Genomic DNA, 16398 nt, shown 5'->3' with positions numbered 1-16398 from the left:
TAGGTAAGAAGTGTAAAGCGAATAAAGCGCTTGAACCCTAAGCTGGTGCATAATAACCCAAATAAAAGTTCTTGTATTTTTAATCAGTTGACTGGTTACAGAACAAAGGAAGAGGATGGTGCTGAAGACCACTGGTGTCACTTGCCTTGAGGACCACAATGAGAATCAAAGAAAGAAGAGATCACCTAAACTGGAACCAGCCTGGGAAGAAAAATGATGAATTCCATTTTGACAAAATAAGTCTGAAGTAGTAGATATTCTAGAGATCTAAGAGACTATGGGTGAAGCCACAGAAAGAACCCTTTGAAAGCCAGCTGCAGAATTCTGCTGAACAGGGACATTCTTGACAGGATCTTTGGTCACAGGGGTGCCCAGTCACATGTTGCAAACTCAGCACCCCCAAAAGCACAATTCTCATGGGTGGATCAAACTCCACTGTGAGCCAGGTACTGTGATAGGAGCTGCTTTGCAGTAGCGAGTAAAACAGATGTGGTAACTGCTTACAAGACGGCTTACAGAACAGTCAACAAGGAATCGGGTAAGGAAATAGTTCCAAGTTACGATGAGGAGGAATATGAGCAGAAAGTTACGGAGGACATGAACAGAAAGAGCGTAACAGAGGTGCCCTAATCTAGAGGAGGAAGGAAATGAAAGAGAGCCCTCTCTTAGTAACTGATATTTAAACTGTGAGCTAAGAAGCAATGAACACCAGTCAGAATTTGTAATGTGTGTTCCTCTGTGTGTGCGTGCGTGCATGCACACACACAAGCATGTTTTGTGTGTTTGGGGGTAAAGGCTGAAGGGAGCTACCAGGCAAAGGAACAGAAGAAGCCCTAAGGTAGGAAGGAGGTCAACAAAACCACAGACATAATGAAAAGCCTACTAAGTTGTTATTCCCAAAAGCATGGGAGGAGATGATGCTGGAGGGATAGATAGGCGGTGTTTAAATCCTATGTGGCTCTCTAGGTAATACTGAATAGTTCTGAATGTGGCAGAAAGCTATCGAAGTGCTTGAAGGAGAGGAGTACTAAATTTAACTAAATTAAAAAAAAAAAAAAAAAGAAAGAAAAATACTGCCCTGACTGCTGTGCAGAGAATGATTTGGGGAAAGAAGTAAGAAAGGAGGCAGGGAAGCCAGCGCAGTTGTCCCAGGAGAGAAGGTGGTGACCTGGAGTAGGATGATGTGAGGGGATGTGGAGGGAAGTGGGCCAACTGGAGAAATATTTCAGAGCTAGAATCAAAAGGACAGGAGAAGTGAGTCGCACTAGTTCCCAAAATAAGATTTTCTGAAGTACTGCAATGATCCCAAGAATTCTTTCTCCTATTAAAAATAGTATACTGTCAGGCTTATTTATAAGAAATATAATCAAAGTGCTTTTTGAATTACAGAGCTCATCTTTTAACATTTGAAAGGCATTGAAAGTCAAGAGATTTAGAAAAACAAATGGGACAAATTTGTTCTGTTTTAGAACATAGAAAATTTATAGTCTGAGTTCTAAAGGCACCTAAGAGAGTGCTATGGAATTGTTGTAACATATATAATCTATTTCTTAAAATGTCAATATGTCTGCAATAAGGAACATGCATACCTTCTGAATTATTTTATCCTACTTAATAAAACAGTCATTTTTTCTCACTTTTTTGCAAGGCAGCTTCTTGCACAGTAAAGATTCTACAAATATTTACATTCCAAGTAGCAGAGCTGTTTGAGATGCAATAAAGTTCTGCCGGCACTTCTATTACAAAGCCTTATTTCTTGTTTACAACATGCACATAAAAAGGGGGGAAATAAAACCATACTATGGATTGAAACTTGGCATACAAAGTTTCAACAAAAAAGTACACTTCTAGTGCAGCAAGTTTTCAAAAAGAATGTTCCATAGTGTTTAGGAGATAAGACTATGCCGTTGTGGGGAAGGGGAGTGGGGGGGGGGAGGAGGACACTTGGGGGTGTCCTTCACAAAAACCATTTAGCACACGTGATCCAATTCTGAATTTTTTATACAAATTAGATCTGAGACTAAGATCTGTAACCCATCAACTTTAAAGCAATGTTCTATCTTAAAATGCTCTGTGGCTCCAACAAGCTAATTACTGCCAAATATCTTTGCGAACAGGGTATTATCGAATGCATTATTATCAAGCATAAGAAAGGAAGTAGTCCACCAGCATTAAGTGATTAATAAATGCTTATTAAAACCATGGCAGCACTTCAGAGATGCCCACCTTCAAAGAGACAAAGTAACTCCCTAAGATCAGAAGCCTTATTAAAGATGGACTGGTGGTGATCATTAAATCAGAGATGGCAAGCAAACATGCACAGCATCAATAAATCCTCCTGCCATCTGAATATCTCCCAATGCATAAAATTAACACTATTTTACTGCTAACAACTTACTAACTGGTGACTGGAAAACACAGAACATTGAACCAGTCATACAATTCTCTGGTGGCATTGCAACAATATAGTGAACTATATATAGATCTGGCAGTTTGAAAGGGGCAATTATACTTATATACTATTTCAGCACAAAACATATTAAGAGCTAATGAGAACTTCAAGTTGGACACTTAAATTACGTAGTTAAAACAAAGCCGGAAGATGTGTACTGAATGCATGAGAAGGAGTTAGGAACTTACAAAAGAGAAAGACATATTTTGCCAGCAGAGCGAAGAGGCTATTAGTTTGTAATAACTAGGCATATATGAAATGTGACAGTGATAAAATTGAACATAAATCAGCAACGGAAAGGCTGCAGCTTGTTGTCCGCAGCTAATCTTTTGCTCCAGTTGAAACTGCTCAGCACTTTGGTCCTATTAAATGTTCTGTTGCCATTTTAAGGAACACTTGGGCTACTTGGTTGTGTTGTGAAGGATATTTAAAACTTAAGAGTTCTCCTGGAGAAATGAACTAATGCCTTCATGTCTTCAGGCTGACATTAATGACATCCAGACAGCAAGCAGGACGTGGGGCTGAATGTTATTGTCTGAGGCAGCCACTGCCTGAATCTATTCCCCTGCAGATCAATTAGCCATTCAGTGCCTCCGATATCCCATCTTTAGATAGGAGGGCCACACATATGTATTCAACCTCACCTTTCATGTAAAAAAAAAAAAAAAAAAAGTGCAGCAATTTGCTCTATGTCCCTGGTGGATATGGATCCTTTCCAGGGTCCTCAAACCACATGTTGACTCTCAACTGACTTCAAGCAAGCATTCAAAGATCAGCAATTCCTGAAGCCACTATTTTTAGAATTGGCACAGTCTTTCCATTAAGGAGGCTGAACCCAATCAGACATCTTTTATGAACAACATTTACAAGAACCTGTCTTACTGTAATCAGAAACTGGCACGTATTAGGCATTTTGCTAACAATGCTCAAATGGGTATGAATATTAACCGGCAGACAACTTCCTCCCTAGTACCATGACTCACAAAGGGTTAAAACCACAGACGCAGATACCAGGTTATAGCAGCCGAAGTCCTATGACTGTTAGTAAACACAGCTAACAAGGCAAAAGTAACACATTTGACTTCAATATTGAGAGGCAATAGCTCTTTCAAAGGCAATTACTCCTTTCAATCTCTGAAGGGCTCTGAATCATTGTTCTGATTAATTCCTGTTTTTAATCTATTAACAGATCAGGATTCTTTTTCAGCTGGTGTGATATTCATCTCTGTGGGGGCAGACAGAAACCACAGCACGTACAGTCTTCCTACTTTTTTTTTTTCCAGTTATTCTTGCTTAATCATTTTTAAATTATTTCTGGATTTACCTACTCACTGTATGAGCTGGGGTTTCTGACCGCCCTCCTGCACATGACACAACTCCTGTCTGTTGCTTTCTCTAGCTCTGTTTCCCCACATCTTGGTTTGAGATGAACAGACTTTCCACCCCTTTCCCAGAGCTCTGTCTGTTCCCCTCCCTTCGGCTCAGAACGGAGATTTGCTCTCCTCCCCATAGCGGTCACCGTTTGTTATTAAATCATTCCTCTGGGCGCATCTCCGTGTTGTAAATCAATACGCAAATGCAATACAGGAAAGGACACAAGGACTGGCGAGCCGTGCGGAGCTTTGCACAAGCAGAGCCCAGAAGCTGTTCATTTCAAACAAACCAAAAAAAGGAAAAAAAAAAAAAATTCCCCAAGGTTCTGTGATTTGGAGTGCCCAGTTGGCACTTCCTGGTTTTCTGATCTCGACCTCTCGACATTCTGGTACCTGCTTGGTTAGCCTTGCAGAGCTCCTTAGAGAACGGAGAAGCAGCCAAGAACAGGGGCCGATCTCAATTAAACTGGACCACAGCCCATCAGAGAAAACCTGGCAAATAAACGCAACGGGGCATTCCATCCAAGACTGCAGATTTGAAAGTGGAAAGAAAATGCAGCTCGGAAAACTTGATCGCTAATGGAAGCATTCTCCACCCTGGCATCCTTAGAGCTGGAAGCCAGGAAGGGGGTTTCTGGCAAAAAATTATCTCATTTCCACCCTCTGCACCATGGACCTGGGATTCTTCCTCTGCACCCTTACAGTGAACAACTTTTGTTTTTTTTTTTCTCCCAACTTTCCCTGGCCAAATCCGCTGAGCTAAGGACAAGCCAGGGGAACCCACCTCGCATTACCCCACGCTCGTGTCGAGGATGCGGAGTCTTCCCATCAGGAAACCAATCCTCTCCCGAGAAGGAGAAAAATAATCTCCCCCAAGCAAAACAGCCAGGAGAGGCAGCTTTTATTCTCAACCCGTCGAGTGTATTTCCCCGCAAACAAACTTTGGGGCTGAGGAGCCGTGAAGCCAGTGCGGAAAGTTTGCCCCAGCAGATGGCTCATCCCAGTACCCGGACCGGCGAGAGGAGCCGGGCATGCCCAACCTACCTGGTCCCTGCAGCTAGCTCACCAGGTGCCAGCTCCGCCGGCCGGTCAGCCGCCGATCGCCGGGGCTCGATGGGCAGCCGTGCGCGCCCGCGCGAGACGCCGCCGCCGCAGCCCCCCGGTCCGCGCCGTTCCCGGCCGAGCCCGCGGCGCCCGCCCGCCAGCCGCCACCGCCGCTGCGTGCCAGTCTGCTGTGGCCGCTGCTGGCGCCAAGCGAGCGCTATCTGCGCTTCCTCCGCTCCGGCGCGGGCACGGGTGGGAGGGGAGAGGGGCGGGAGGGAGGGGCGGGGAGCGCGGCGGAGCAGCCAACGGGGTCCCGCGCCTCGCGCCGCCCCCGTGCCCCCCCACCAACCCGCGCTTCCGCGCCCCTGCGCCCCTGCGCCCGGCAGGACCCCGCGTCGCCCTGCGCTCAGGCAGCGTGCGCCCACGTGCGTTCGGCCTCCGCAGGGCCCTGGGCGCGGCTCCAGAGGGGGCGGCGGTCAGCGTGTCACCGCTGGGTGGCCTTGTGCGCGCACAGTCGGGCCCCGGGGAGCACGGGTTAAAGGTAGGAGTTCCACTTCTAGGAAAGCTTCCTACAGCTGCTCTCCCACAAGTGCGCAAAGATGGGCAATTTTAATATTAAAGGCTATATTTATTAAGGGCCCGCTACGTACCAGGTAGCGGATTGCGCAATTTAAGTGAATTAGTTCTTGGTTGTCCCCAGAGCACCCCTGGGTCTATTATTACTCCCTGATTTAGTGATGAGGAAATTAACTTGCCTAAGGCTGAAATGAGTAAGTTATGAGAATAATCACTAATTTTTTTGTCTTTTTACAAGGACCCTATGAGGTAGATCTTATCGCCTTTATTGTCTTAAATACATACAGACAGTGTTTGGTTGGACAACCTAGGCTTGAATGAAAGCCTGTTAAAGTCCTAAACCCGTGGTTTGAACAGCTGGGCTAGACTTACTTCCCATACCTGTGCAAAGGTTGTTCAGTACAGCTTTACTTCTAATTGAAAAAACAGCCTACCTGTCTGTCCATCATTAAAAGAACAGCTAATTAAAGTATAGTGGAGCCATAGGATGGAATATAATGCAGCCACCTACAGAGAGGGAGGTACATCTACTAGTATTGGCATGAAATGACTTTCAAGAGGTATTACTAGGAGGAAGAAGTTTCAGGAAAAGTATTTTCAGTTTTTTGCTTATATACACGTGCGCATGCATATTTATGCATTCACCATTTCTAGAAGGATGACCCAGGATACTGTTAACAACAGTCCTTGTGAATAAAATTGAAATTGGGGCTGAATTTTATAATTCTTTGACGTTGTTTTTAAAATGTAGCATAAATTTACTTTATAGAAAAAAAAAATCTACTCCTGTTTGCTTAATTAGACTTAAACAAGGGTTTCCAGCCCTGTCCCCTCTTCTCTCCTTTCCTCTCTCTGATTCCTACTGTCAGAGGGACACAACCACTCATCAAAGGCAGCAGCCAGGGCCAAAAAGACCTGAGAGGGGTTTTAAGGGAAATAGCTGTTTGGCTGCTCGTTCTCATTTTTGCTCATTTCTCCCAGGAATAAATGCTCCTGTTTAGTCCCCTGCAATTCAGAATGGAATTTGAACTTTTGGAAAACTCTCCTTCAGGGGGCTTAAAAGATAACAGGTAGAAAACCCAGGTCAGTAAGATGCAGAGCACTGCTGCCTACACTGAAGCCCGCATGGAGGGCCCCAGTCCTTCTTGCTGGCGGAAAGAAACTGCTTCAAAGGGTCCAGTGAGGTGGGGTTTCCCCCAGAACTATTTCGGCAGTGATGTCTCCTTTCCCCTTGAGCACACAGCAGTGTCCTGGGATACACTGGGTAACTTTGTCTGATCTTGGCCACTTTTATCCTATTTCTCACTTTATCAGGAAAACTGTTCTTCCCTGTCAAAGTAATGGCTGGATTAAAAAAAAAAAAAAAAAGATGGGATTATTTATGTTTCAAAAGAGGAGAGGCAAGGATAGATGGAGCTCACTACTATAAATAAAAATAATGTGCTTTTTCCTGTGCGAATTAAATTGCTGTAAATTTGGGCTCCTTAAGGTCTCTGTACTTAGCAAAAGAAAAAAATAGAACAGGTACGGAACTGTGGTTTATGGTCGTTTCAGTTGTTATTGGTTACTGTAAATAATCTTTTTGCTTGCAATCTGGGAACATGTTGGCAAACCCCCTGAGTGTGACAAAATGTTTTATTGGGTAGAACTGGTGTATTCTGGAAGGAACTGAGAAAACTTTCCATGCAAATTATGCTCATGCCTTGCACCTAGCAGGTGCAATTACTGCCAGGCCCACATCCATCACAGGAGTGCCTCTTCTCTGAATATTTTCAAGTCGATGTCTCATAATGCATTATCCTTCTAATACATACATAAACATAGACCCTATGTAATGGGAAGGGGAAGAGCATTTTAATCAAGGAGGAGGAGCTGTCCCCAGGCAGCAAAATGACGGGAAAAAGACAGGAGAGAAGTTGCTTTAAATTAGAGGGAGAGAAATCTAAACCTGAACCCCCCACTGCCGTCTCCAAATAATTAGTCATTTCCAAGCTCAGATTACATTCGTTGCCTGTGCTGGTGAAAGCTGATTAGCGCTGGAAAGGAACTTAGTGAAATTTCGAATCTATGGTCGCAGCAGAAGGGAGGACATCCTAAATTTGCAGCAGTAATGATGACCATTTCGTGTGAGCCACAGTTTCATAGTCAGAAGAGGTAAGAGGTGTATAAGTACATGTATATAAGGAGATATGCATCATTTTATTTCCTCCCTTTGCTCAAAATGTAAAGCATAATGTGAGTCAACTGAAGACCTGATATTTACCAAAAGTTGATACACAAGAGCAGGTTTAAATAAAATTTCCATCCAATTTCTGGGCCGGAAGCCCAGGAAATTAAAAAAAAGAAAAATTAAAGGCACATGTGGGTATTCTCAGTGTGAATGCCGGATGGAGTTTTTATTGAATTTGGCCTCAACTGATTGTAGCATTATAAGCAATTCTGCAGTTAAGTTTCAGCAGCCATTTAGATGGCAAATCCTTTTTTTAGGGTATTATAACTAAGAATAATAACTTCCTTTTTATATGGCACATTTTATAACAAAGCACTTTAAAGTGTGAGATCATCTTCCCATTATTAAGATACCCCATCTGTGTTGGAATATAGAAGCTATTTCATGCCACTGACACCACATAACAGTTATTTGTTTGCCTGTTTCTTGTGTAGCAGAAGGAAATGAAGAAAAATATCTACTAAACCCACAGACTGACATTCTTCGGTAAAAGTATAAATTGGAATGTAGCCAAGTTAACTAAGTTAAACATACCCATTTCTATAAAAAGAGGTGAGGAGTCTTTCAGTTTCCATGGGTGGAAAGGTAAGTCAGTCCTATGGACTTTGCCATGTTACTGTCCCCAAGTACATATCTAGATGTAAAGATTATATTATTGAGTATACAGAATTGTCGTCTCTAGTGCTGGTGTGGGTGGTTCTGAGAGGTTCCTTGAGTCAGGCTAAAGAGCAGTAGTAAGTTTTCAGCATCCAAACGGGAGTAAAAATTAAAGTTGTTACAGTAACTGGATAACAGGCAAAAAATCTTCCATGAAACTTTCACCTTAAATGTTTGTCCATTGAATACCCTTATTCAAGCAAGTTCTCCATTTTTCTGGTAAGAGGGTCAAACTGGAGGATTCTGGAAACATGAATGCATGTAAAATGCTTAGCACTGTGCCTGGAACTTAGCTCTGGGTGTTAATCAAATATAACTAATTAAAGTGTCTACTCACTTGTTTTCTCCTCTAAAGGTGATTGCCAAACTTTCTGTCTGTAATAGCTCTGCTGTCATTCTCTTTATGTCACAGAACATATCCCTATGTGACCCTATTTTTTACATGTTTTTTGTTGCCAGAATCCCTCACTAGAATGCAAGCTGCATGAAAGTGTGGTCTTTTCTTTGTTTGTTTACTGTGGCGTTCACAGCCCTCAGCACATATCTGACCCACACATGATTCAGATTCCGTAAATGTTCGTTTAATGATTGAAAGAGTTTCCAGTGTGCCAGGCACTGTACTCATTGCTTATACCCAGTGCTTTGCAACCTTAAAACAACCCCAGGAGGTAACTAACTATTGTTTTACTGTCTTTTACAGATGAAGGAACTAAGACACAGAAAAGTGAACTCATGTATTTGGAAGCTCTCTGTTTGAAGATTACACAAGCTGTAAGTAGCAAGGCTTGGCCTCGAATTGTGGGGTCCAGTGCCAGACTCTCTGCTTTCTGTGCATCCCTGTGAAGGTTAAGTGGATTTTGCTACCCATCCAGTCCAACACTTGTAAAATTTTAATGTGCCTGCAACTGGGAATCTGGTTAAAATGCAGATTCTGATTTAGCAGGTCTGGGGTGAGGCCCGAGACTCTGCATTTCTACCAAGCTCCCAAACGATGCATGGAGCTGCTGGTCCAGAGACCAGACTTCGAAGAGCTAGGTTTTCATGTTAACATATAATCCAGTTGGCACATCCCAAATTTTAGGGATGGAAATTAATGGAAGTTAAAAAACAATATTGGAATTGCTTAGTTATGAAATCATAGATTTTGACTTAGAATTATTTCTTCTAGGTTTACAGTGACTAGTCCAAAGTAAAATCTCAACAAATATTAATTTCCTATACAGAAGAAGAAACTGAGGCACAGAAAGATTATGTAACTTTTCCCAGTTCACTGGTGGCAGAGCTGAGATAGTGACCACCTGATACCTGTGCTCTTTTTGATCAGAAAGCACTGACGCCTCTTGATCAGTTTTTTAACAGTAGATTTCATGGAAATTTGAAATGGCAACAGACTGACAAGGTTAAGAGAGTTGGTAAAGAGGGTGTGCACAGATGTACTTAGCGGTTGCACTTTGGTAGGAATGAGGTGGTTGCACCCTGAGGAAGAAATGAGGGCACCTGAAGTTCAGAGCTCCTGAATTGAAAACCTATTACACAACAGCTGAAGAACGCTACATATAAGAGCCCTTCCCCCTAATGTATGTTACTATACACAAGCAATGTAAGTTTCCCATTTAGTAACTCTATTTATGGGGGGTATTTTCCCAATATTAATGGGAATAACACTGTCTTTCCTATTTAAATATGATCATGTTTTGAAAAAGAGGTTATGTACATATGTCACTTCATTGAAAATACGGGCTTTTGCACAAAGTAACTTGCCTTTCATTAATTTACCTCATCATTTTTTTTAGTGTGGGTTTTAATAAGTATTTTATTGGTTTGTCTGTCTAAAATGTTTTCCCCAAGACTGCCAATATTTCTTGGAATAAAAATGAAGATTTTTTTTCATATGCTGAAATGCAGAAAAACATCCTTTACATATTTATATTTTCATTCTGCTCATACTGTTATTATGATGCAAATTTTTTGACAGTAATAAATATATTGATGTTAAAACTGGGCTTCTGCTCTATGTGTATCTTTGAAATGCTTATATATCTAAAAAATCTTAGCTGATATGGTGAGACAAAGGGAGTTTTTCTAAACTTAAGGTGAAATAAAGTTCTTCACAGGGGAGTTTGAGAATGAAAAACAAAAACTGTTTCTTTATGAATAGAGGATGACTGTTATTAGCCGGATAAGTATCTTGGATGAGGGATAAAGAATGAAAACAAAGATTGTTTTAGTCAGCTCTGCCTCCTAGAACAAATTACCATAGAGTGGCTGGCCTACACCACAAACATTTATTTCTCATACTTCTGGAGGCTGGAAATCCAAGATGAGGGTGCCAACATGGTTGGGTTCTGGTGAAAGCCCTCTTACTGGTTTGTAGATGGTGGCTTCTTTTTGTATCCTCACATGGCAGAGAGCAGACAGAGAGAAAGAGGTGGGGGAGGAGAGAGAGAGTGTGTTTTCTGGTCTCTTCTTATAAGGGCACAAATCCCATTCATGAGTGCTCCACCCTCATGATCTAAGTACTTCCCAAAGGCTCTACCTTTTAATATTGTCAAGTTTTTAATATAATAGCCAGTTATTTTACCAGCAAAAGTGCGTTTATGCGGAAATAGAGGAATTGCAGTTCGGGATACCCAGACTATGGTGGATCATAGGCAAATCCAGGGAACAAGGAAGGGGAACCTGCTTTAATAAGGAATTGTTTTTTTGTGTTGGGGGGGAGGTGGTTTGGAAGGGGCTGTAATAACCAAAGAGTCCACTGGAGGAAGCTGGGAGTACAAAGTATGGAGGCTTCTCATTGGTTGAGCTGCTACAGTCTGATGGGCTGGGCTGTCTAAGGGCAGAGTTACATTTTCTCCTCCCTGCTAGACAGTAAAATAGGCAACCCCTTCCTCCCTGAGATGTAGGCATGTGTCTTTTCCTATTTGTAGTAAATGACCACGCATGGCAGGCATGAGAGCTCCCCCTACAAACCTTCACAGACTCCAATTTCAGCTGAGGTTTCTTTAATTCATTCCACAGTACTGTCACATTGGGGGTTAGGATTTCAACGTATGAATTTTGGGGGGACACAAACATTCAGTCCATAACAACGACACAAAGTAAGTTGAGGTAAATCTATGCTAGGTAGAAACCATTGTACAGAAGACCAAGAGACAAGAAAGAACAAGTTTGTGTTGATTTAGTTGCTATCATCAGCTCCTAATGAGCTTACAAGGTAGTATGGTGAATAGTATTTTGACAACATTTATAGGCATCTGTATGAAGTGGGTCTTTTAGGCTCTGAAGAAAGAAATGTAAGAAATTGTTTTACATTTCAGCCAGTTTACCCCAGTGAAGTGCTTTTTCTTTAATAACTTAATGTAACATTAAGTTTTCTATTTCCACTATTTACTAATAATTGGGCAGTGTCTTAGGGAAGGAATAATTTCCACACCTACTCACAACTGGCCAAAACGCAAGGAAACCTTTCCTTCCTCCAGAGTTTGGAGGAAAAGCAGCTGATTTCTAAGGTTCTGATGACCACTTTTGGACCTCTCACAGGGCCCAACACACAACATGCATTAAAATGTTCACTGAATGAACATGTGTCAAGTGGTAAATTTCTAAAATTCTTTTTGATTACATGCCATTTATTTTGATCACCTACTTTCCATTTTTTTTTCATTTTTGTCAATATGATTAAAGGAAAAGAGATTTTTCTCACTGAAATGCACACCCTTCATTATGCTAAAATATCCTTTCGAGAAACTGACAACTAGAATCCTTTATTCTAGTGGTTCTGACACTTTTGCCTCACGTTAGAATCACTTCGGGGAGTTAAAAAATCTGGGTGCCCTGGTTTTACCTCTTCCTGATTAGTTCGGAATCTCTGGGATGCAATACCCAGGTATCAGTATTTTTTAACTGCCCATGTAATTCTAGTATGCAGATAAGTTTGAGAAGCATTGTGGGTTGAAATGTGTCCCCTCAAAAGAGATATGAAGTCCTATCCTCAGGTACCTGTGAATGTGACTTTATTTGGAAATCAGTTTTTTGTAGATGGAATTAGTTAAATTAAGGGAAGGTTTTACAGAATTGGAGGGCCCTAATCCAATGACTGGTGTCCTTTTATAAGGAGGGGAATTTGGACATACGGAGAGAGGAGAACGCCCTGAAAAGACACAGAGAGAGGCACAGAGGGAAGACAGCCATGCGAGGTGGAGGCTGAGGCTGGCATTGTACAGCTGTAAGCCAAGAAACACCAAGGATTTCCAGAAATCTCAAGAAGCCAGAAGAGAAGCGTGGAACAGTTGCTCCCTCTGAGCCACCAAGAAGGAACCCATCCTGTTGATAACCTTGATTTTGCACAGCTGGCCTCCTGAACTGTGAGAGAGTAAATTTTTATTGTTTTAAGCTACTGAGGGGGACTTCCCTGGTGGCGCAGTCGTTAAGAATCTGCCTGCCAATGCAGGGGACACGGGTTCGAGGCCTGGTCCAGAAAGATCCCACATGCTGCGGAGTAACTAAGCCCGTGGGCTACAACTACTGAGCCTGTGCTCTAGAGCCCGCGAGCCACAACTACTGAGTCCACACACCTAGATCCCGTGCTCCACAACAAGAGAAGCCACCGTAATGAGAAGCCCACCCACCACAATGAAGAGTAGCCCCCGCTTGCTGCAACTGGAGAAAGCCCGCGTGCAGCAACAAAGACCCAACACAGCCAAAAATAAATAAATTTATAAAAAAAAAATTGCTACTGAGGTTATAATAATTTGTTACTGCAGCCCTAGCAAATGAATACAGCGCTTCTTAGTGGATCCAAAGAGTAGGCTGGCCAGCAGTTTGTAATTCCTCCTTTTCATCTCATTTAGTCAACTAGCTGAATTGGTGGGTGGGTTCTAAATTAATAGCCATTTTCACTGACAGTGCCAGAGCAAATATTCTGCCTCCTTCCATTCCTCCCTCTGCCCCACCTCGGTCATTAAGCCAGGGAGAAAAATTCAAAGCACTTATTTGGATGAAACATTTCTTTGGGTCATTATAGTTTCAAGGATTAGACTTTGCCACTTGTTAGTCCAAGCATTTGTTTGCTTACATTCTTTCTATCATGGTCCATAAAATACTGAGTCACAATACTCCAGTATTTTCTCTTTTAGCCAAGTTCAATTGCTGCAGGATTCAGTCACTATAATCAAAACATTTTAATACTTGAAAACAATGAAAGGAAGAGGTGACTTTCTTTTTCTTCACTCTTTCTGTCAAGGTGATAAGTTCCCAACTATATTTTCCCATAAAACAATCTCTTCCAGTTGTTTCTTCAGTATTTATGAAATGTTCCTACACTACAAACTATTTTAAAAATGAGATTCAAAGAGACTTCAGGTGACTCTTAATCATTTTCAAACTATTATCACAATTATCACAATCGCTGGGAAGACAAGTATAGGCATGATTTGCACATGGATGAAAACAACCTAGTAATCAAAAGCTGAGGAAGCAGCCCTCTTCCCAGTGAGCCATTTTAGATGATAAAATAAGTAACTGCAGTGTGACTCTCCAGTTAACGAGGATATTCTGGTTATAGCATGAATGTGTGTGAAACTTCAGAGCAGGTCTAGAAGTTTATAAATTATAATCCCCAATATGACTGTTGTGTATCTGACACCCCAGCTAACACAAATTAGACCCACAAATGCACATGTGCAATTACGAAAGCATCGGGAAGGTTATCAAGTGAGATGTTTTTTGACATTTAAAATCACAAAACAGAGGTAACCTAACAATTAAGGGTTAGTGAGTCACATGAATAGAAATACCACTGGTGGAGAGAGAGGGCTTCTTACTTCTGTTAGCAAAGATTGCTAGTTTCTAGAAATAAGCATTACTGGTATTTTGGCTAGTCCTATTTTGACCACTAGGCAAATTTCTTTGGGGCTATTTCTGGCTTTTACATCCTCAGGATTCTTAGCAGGGAAAACATGCATAATAAAAGGAAGGTGGTGGATTACAATAATACTACCCAGATGATTGGAGAGGAAAGATCTCTCCCCCTATGGACAGCCAGTGTATTTTATACATAACTAAAGGTGGGTGACATAATTTGTGGCATAATTTCAGTGTGAAATGAAAATGCGGGACCCCTTGTTCGAAACACAGGAAAAAAGTGTTGTCTATAAATGTAGCTTTTTTCTTTTTCCCACAGTTGATCTCTCTTGAGTTGTCGTGATGTTCTTTATTTTCTGTTTAATGTCATTCTAAATAAAGGAGAATTAAAAATGTTAATTTTTAGCATGAATTTTAACATGCATATTTATGTTGTGCAATGCCAGTTTTAAATGCAAATATAAGAGCATTTAACTCATATGTGGTATCACCGAAATTATACAATTTGTGTTTTGTAGCTTCTACATGCATATGTATTTTGTTCTTCCCAGAACAATGGAAATGCCGGACAAAGCTAACTCAGCTGTTGTTATTTTATCTGATATGCAAAACTCTCTATTTTCGGCTTATTGATGAATGAGGAAGGATTGAAAGGAAAAGGATGCGTGGGTTGCTTTATCTTTCACTTTCCTCCTGTGCCATAATTTTCACATTTGTGAAAATTGTTTAGTACAGGGAATAATAGCAAATAAGAAAGGATATAATAGTGTTCTTTGGTTGTTAGGATTTCTCAGAATGCCATTGCTCTTTTTCTGCATCGGAAGCAAAATTCTGATTCTGATGCAAAATGTGGCCTCTCAGGGCTATCAGCACCTTGCCTACTCAGTTGTGGATGTAACTAGCTTACTTTTTACTTTAAGTTTGATTCTTGCAGAATTCCCAGGCATAGTGAGTGCACCAGAAGTCTGTGACTGTGGGCCTTCAAGAACACTTGTGAATGGCACAACAAGGACTGTCGACGCCAGGATTGCACGCATCTCCTCTGCGCAAGCACATATTCTGTTGTCCAGTGGATTTCATTAACAAAACACAAGTCCAGGGCTTCTCTGGTGGCGCAGTGGTAGAGAGTCTGCCTGCCAATGCAGGGGACATGGGTTCGAGCCCTGGTCTGGGAAGATCCCACATGCTGCGGAGCAACTGGGCCCGTGAGCCACAACTACTGAGCCTGCGCGTCTGGAGCCTGTGCTCCGCAACAAGAGAGGCCGTGACAGTGAGAGGCCCGCGCGCCGCAATGAAGAGTGGCCCCTGCTCGCCGCAACTACAGAAAGCCCTCGCACAGAAACGAAGACCCAACACAGCCAGAAATAAATAAATAAATTAATTAATTAATTAAAAAATAAATAAAAATAAAACAAAACACAAGTCCAAAGATAAAGTTATTAAGAATTTCAAGGCAGCCACAACATAGCGTTAAACCAAGAGCAGGGCAACCGCATAGGTCACGCCACCATGAAGCCCCTGGCAAAGCTGTTGTAAGCCTATAACTGTAGTTTTCGAACTTAACTCTGCCCTCCCACTAGCATAAAAATGTCTTGGATTTGTATGTAGGTTTTCACGTGATAGCTAAAGACATTCAGTGTAGTAGGTAACTGGGGATGTATAAAAAAATAGTGCTATCATTTTTTAGCTCTTATATCCAAATTTTGGCTCACTAAAAATCGATTCCTTTCTTGTATAAAATAGGTAAGCACTGTGTCCCTGAGTATATTTCATCCCCTTTCCCCTCCCTCCCTTCTCCCCTTCCTTCCTTCCTGCCTTCCTTCCTTCCTTCCTTTCTTTCCTTTTCTTTATTTTTCCAGTGTCCTTTCTTCGATTCATGTCGGAAGTTTGCTACTGGAAACTAGCCACAATCTACATTGTGGACCTCCAAAGCTATCTAACAAGCCTCGGGCAATTAATACTTACTAGAGAACAATATAATTCCACAAGCAGTCATACCCTCCCTCTTCTGCACACATTTCTATGCATTTCTCTCTTGTCTTAAATTAGTGTAGCCATTGATTTTGGTGTCTTTTTCTTAGGGAACAATTTTTATACCGCGTGTTTAAAAAATGATGATAGGGTTCTTAGACATGTGGCCTTGTGATTCACTGATAGAGCCTTTGAGGGTAAATCTGCCTTTTCGGCATTGTTAATCTCTTTTT

At 41.7% G+C, this 16398-nt stretch overlaps 1 protein-coding gene and 1 long non-coding RNA gene across 2 annotated transcripts in view; one reads left to right on the top strand and one right to left on the bottom strand.

Annotated features, from left to right (window-relative positions):
* The window catches only part of CNTN3 (contactin 3), a 310295-nt gene extending 305364 nt beyond the window's left edge, over positions 1-4931 (bottom strand). The window contains exon 1 of the mRNA XM_068557391.1: positions 4870-4931. The gene's annotated coding sequence lies outside the window, so the exon portion shown is untranslated. The remainder of the gene's footprint in view (positions 1-4869) is intronic.
* On the top strand, positions 446-12950 carry LOC137773046 (uncharacterized). The gene is made up of 3 exons (XR_011075628.1): positions 446-538; positions 9033-9103; positions 12447-12950. It is a non-coding gene; the product is annotated as an uncharacterized lncRNA (long non-coding RNA).
* The last annotated feature ends 3448 nt before the right edge of the window (positions 12951-16398 follow it).

This window comes from Eschrichtius robustus, chromosome 12 (assembly GCF_028021215.1).
Source record: "Eschrichtius robustus isolate mEscRob2 chromosome 12, mEscRob2.pri, whole genome shotgun sequence".
In the NCBI taxonomy this organism is placed as follows: Eukaryota; Metazoa; Chordata; class Mammalia; order Artiodactyla; family Eschrichtiidae; genus Eschrichtius; species Eschrichtius robustus.
Note: the sequence above shows the minus strand (reverse complement) of the source record. Positions and strands in the feature narration are given on the sequence as shown.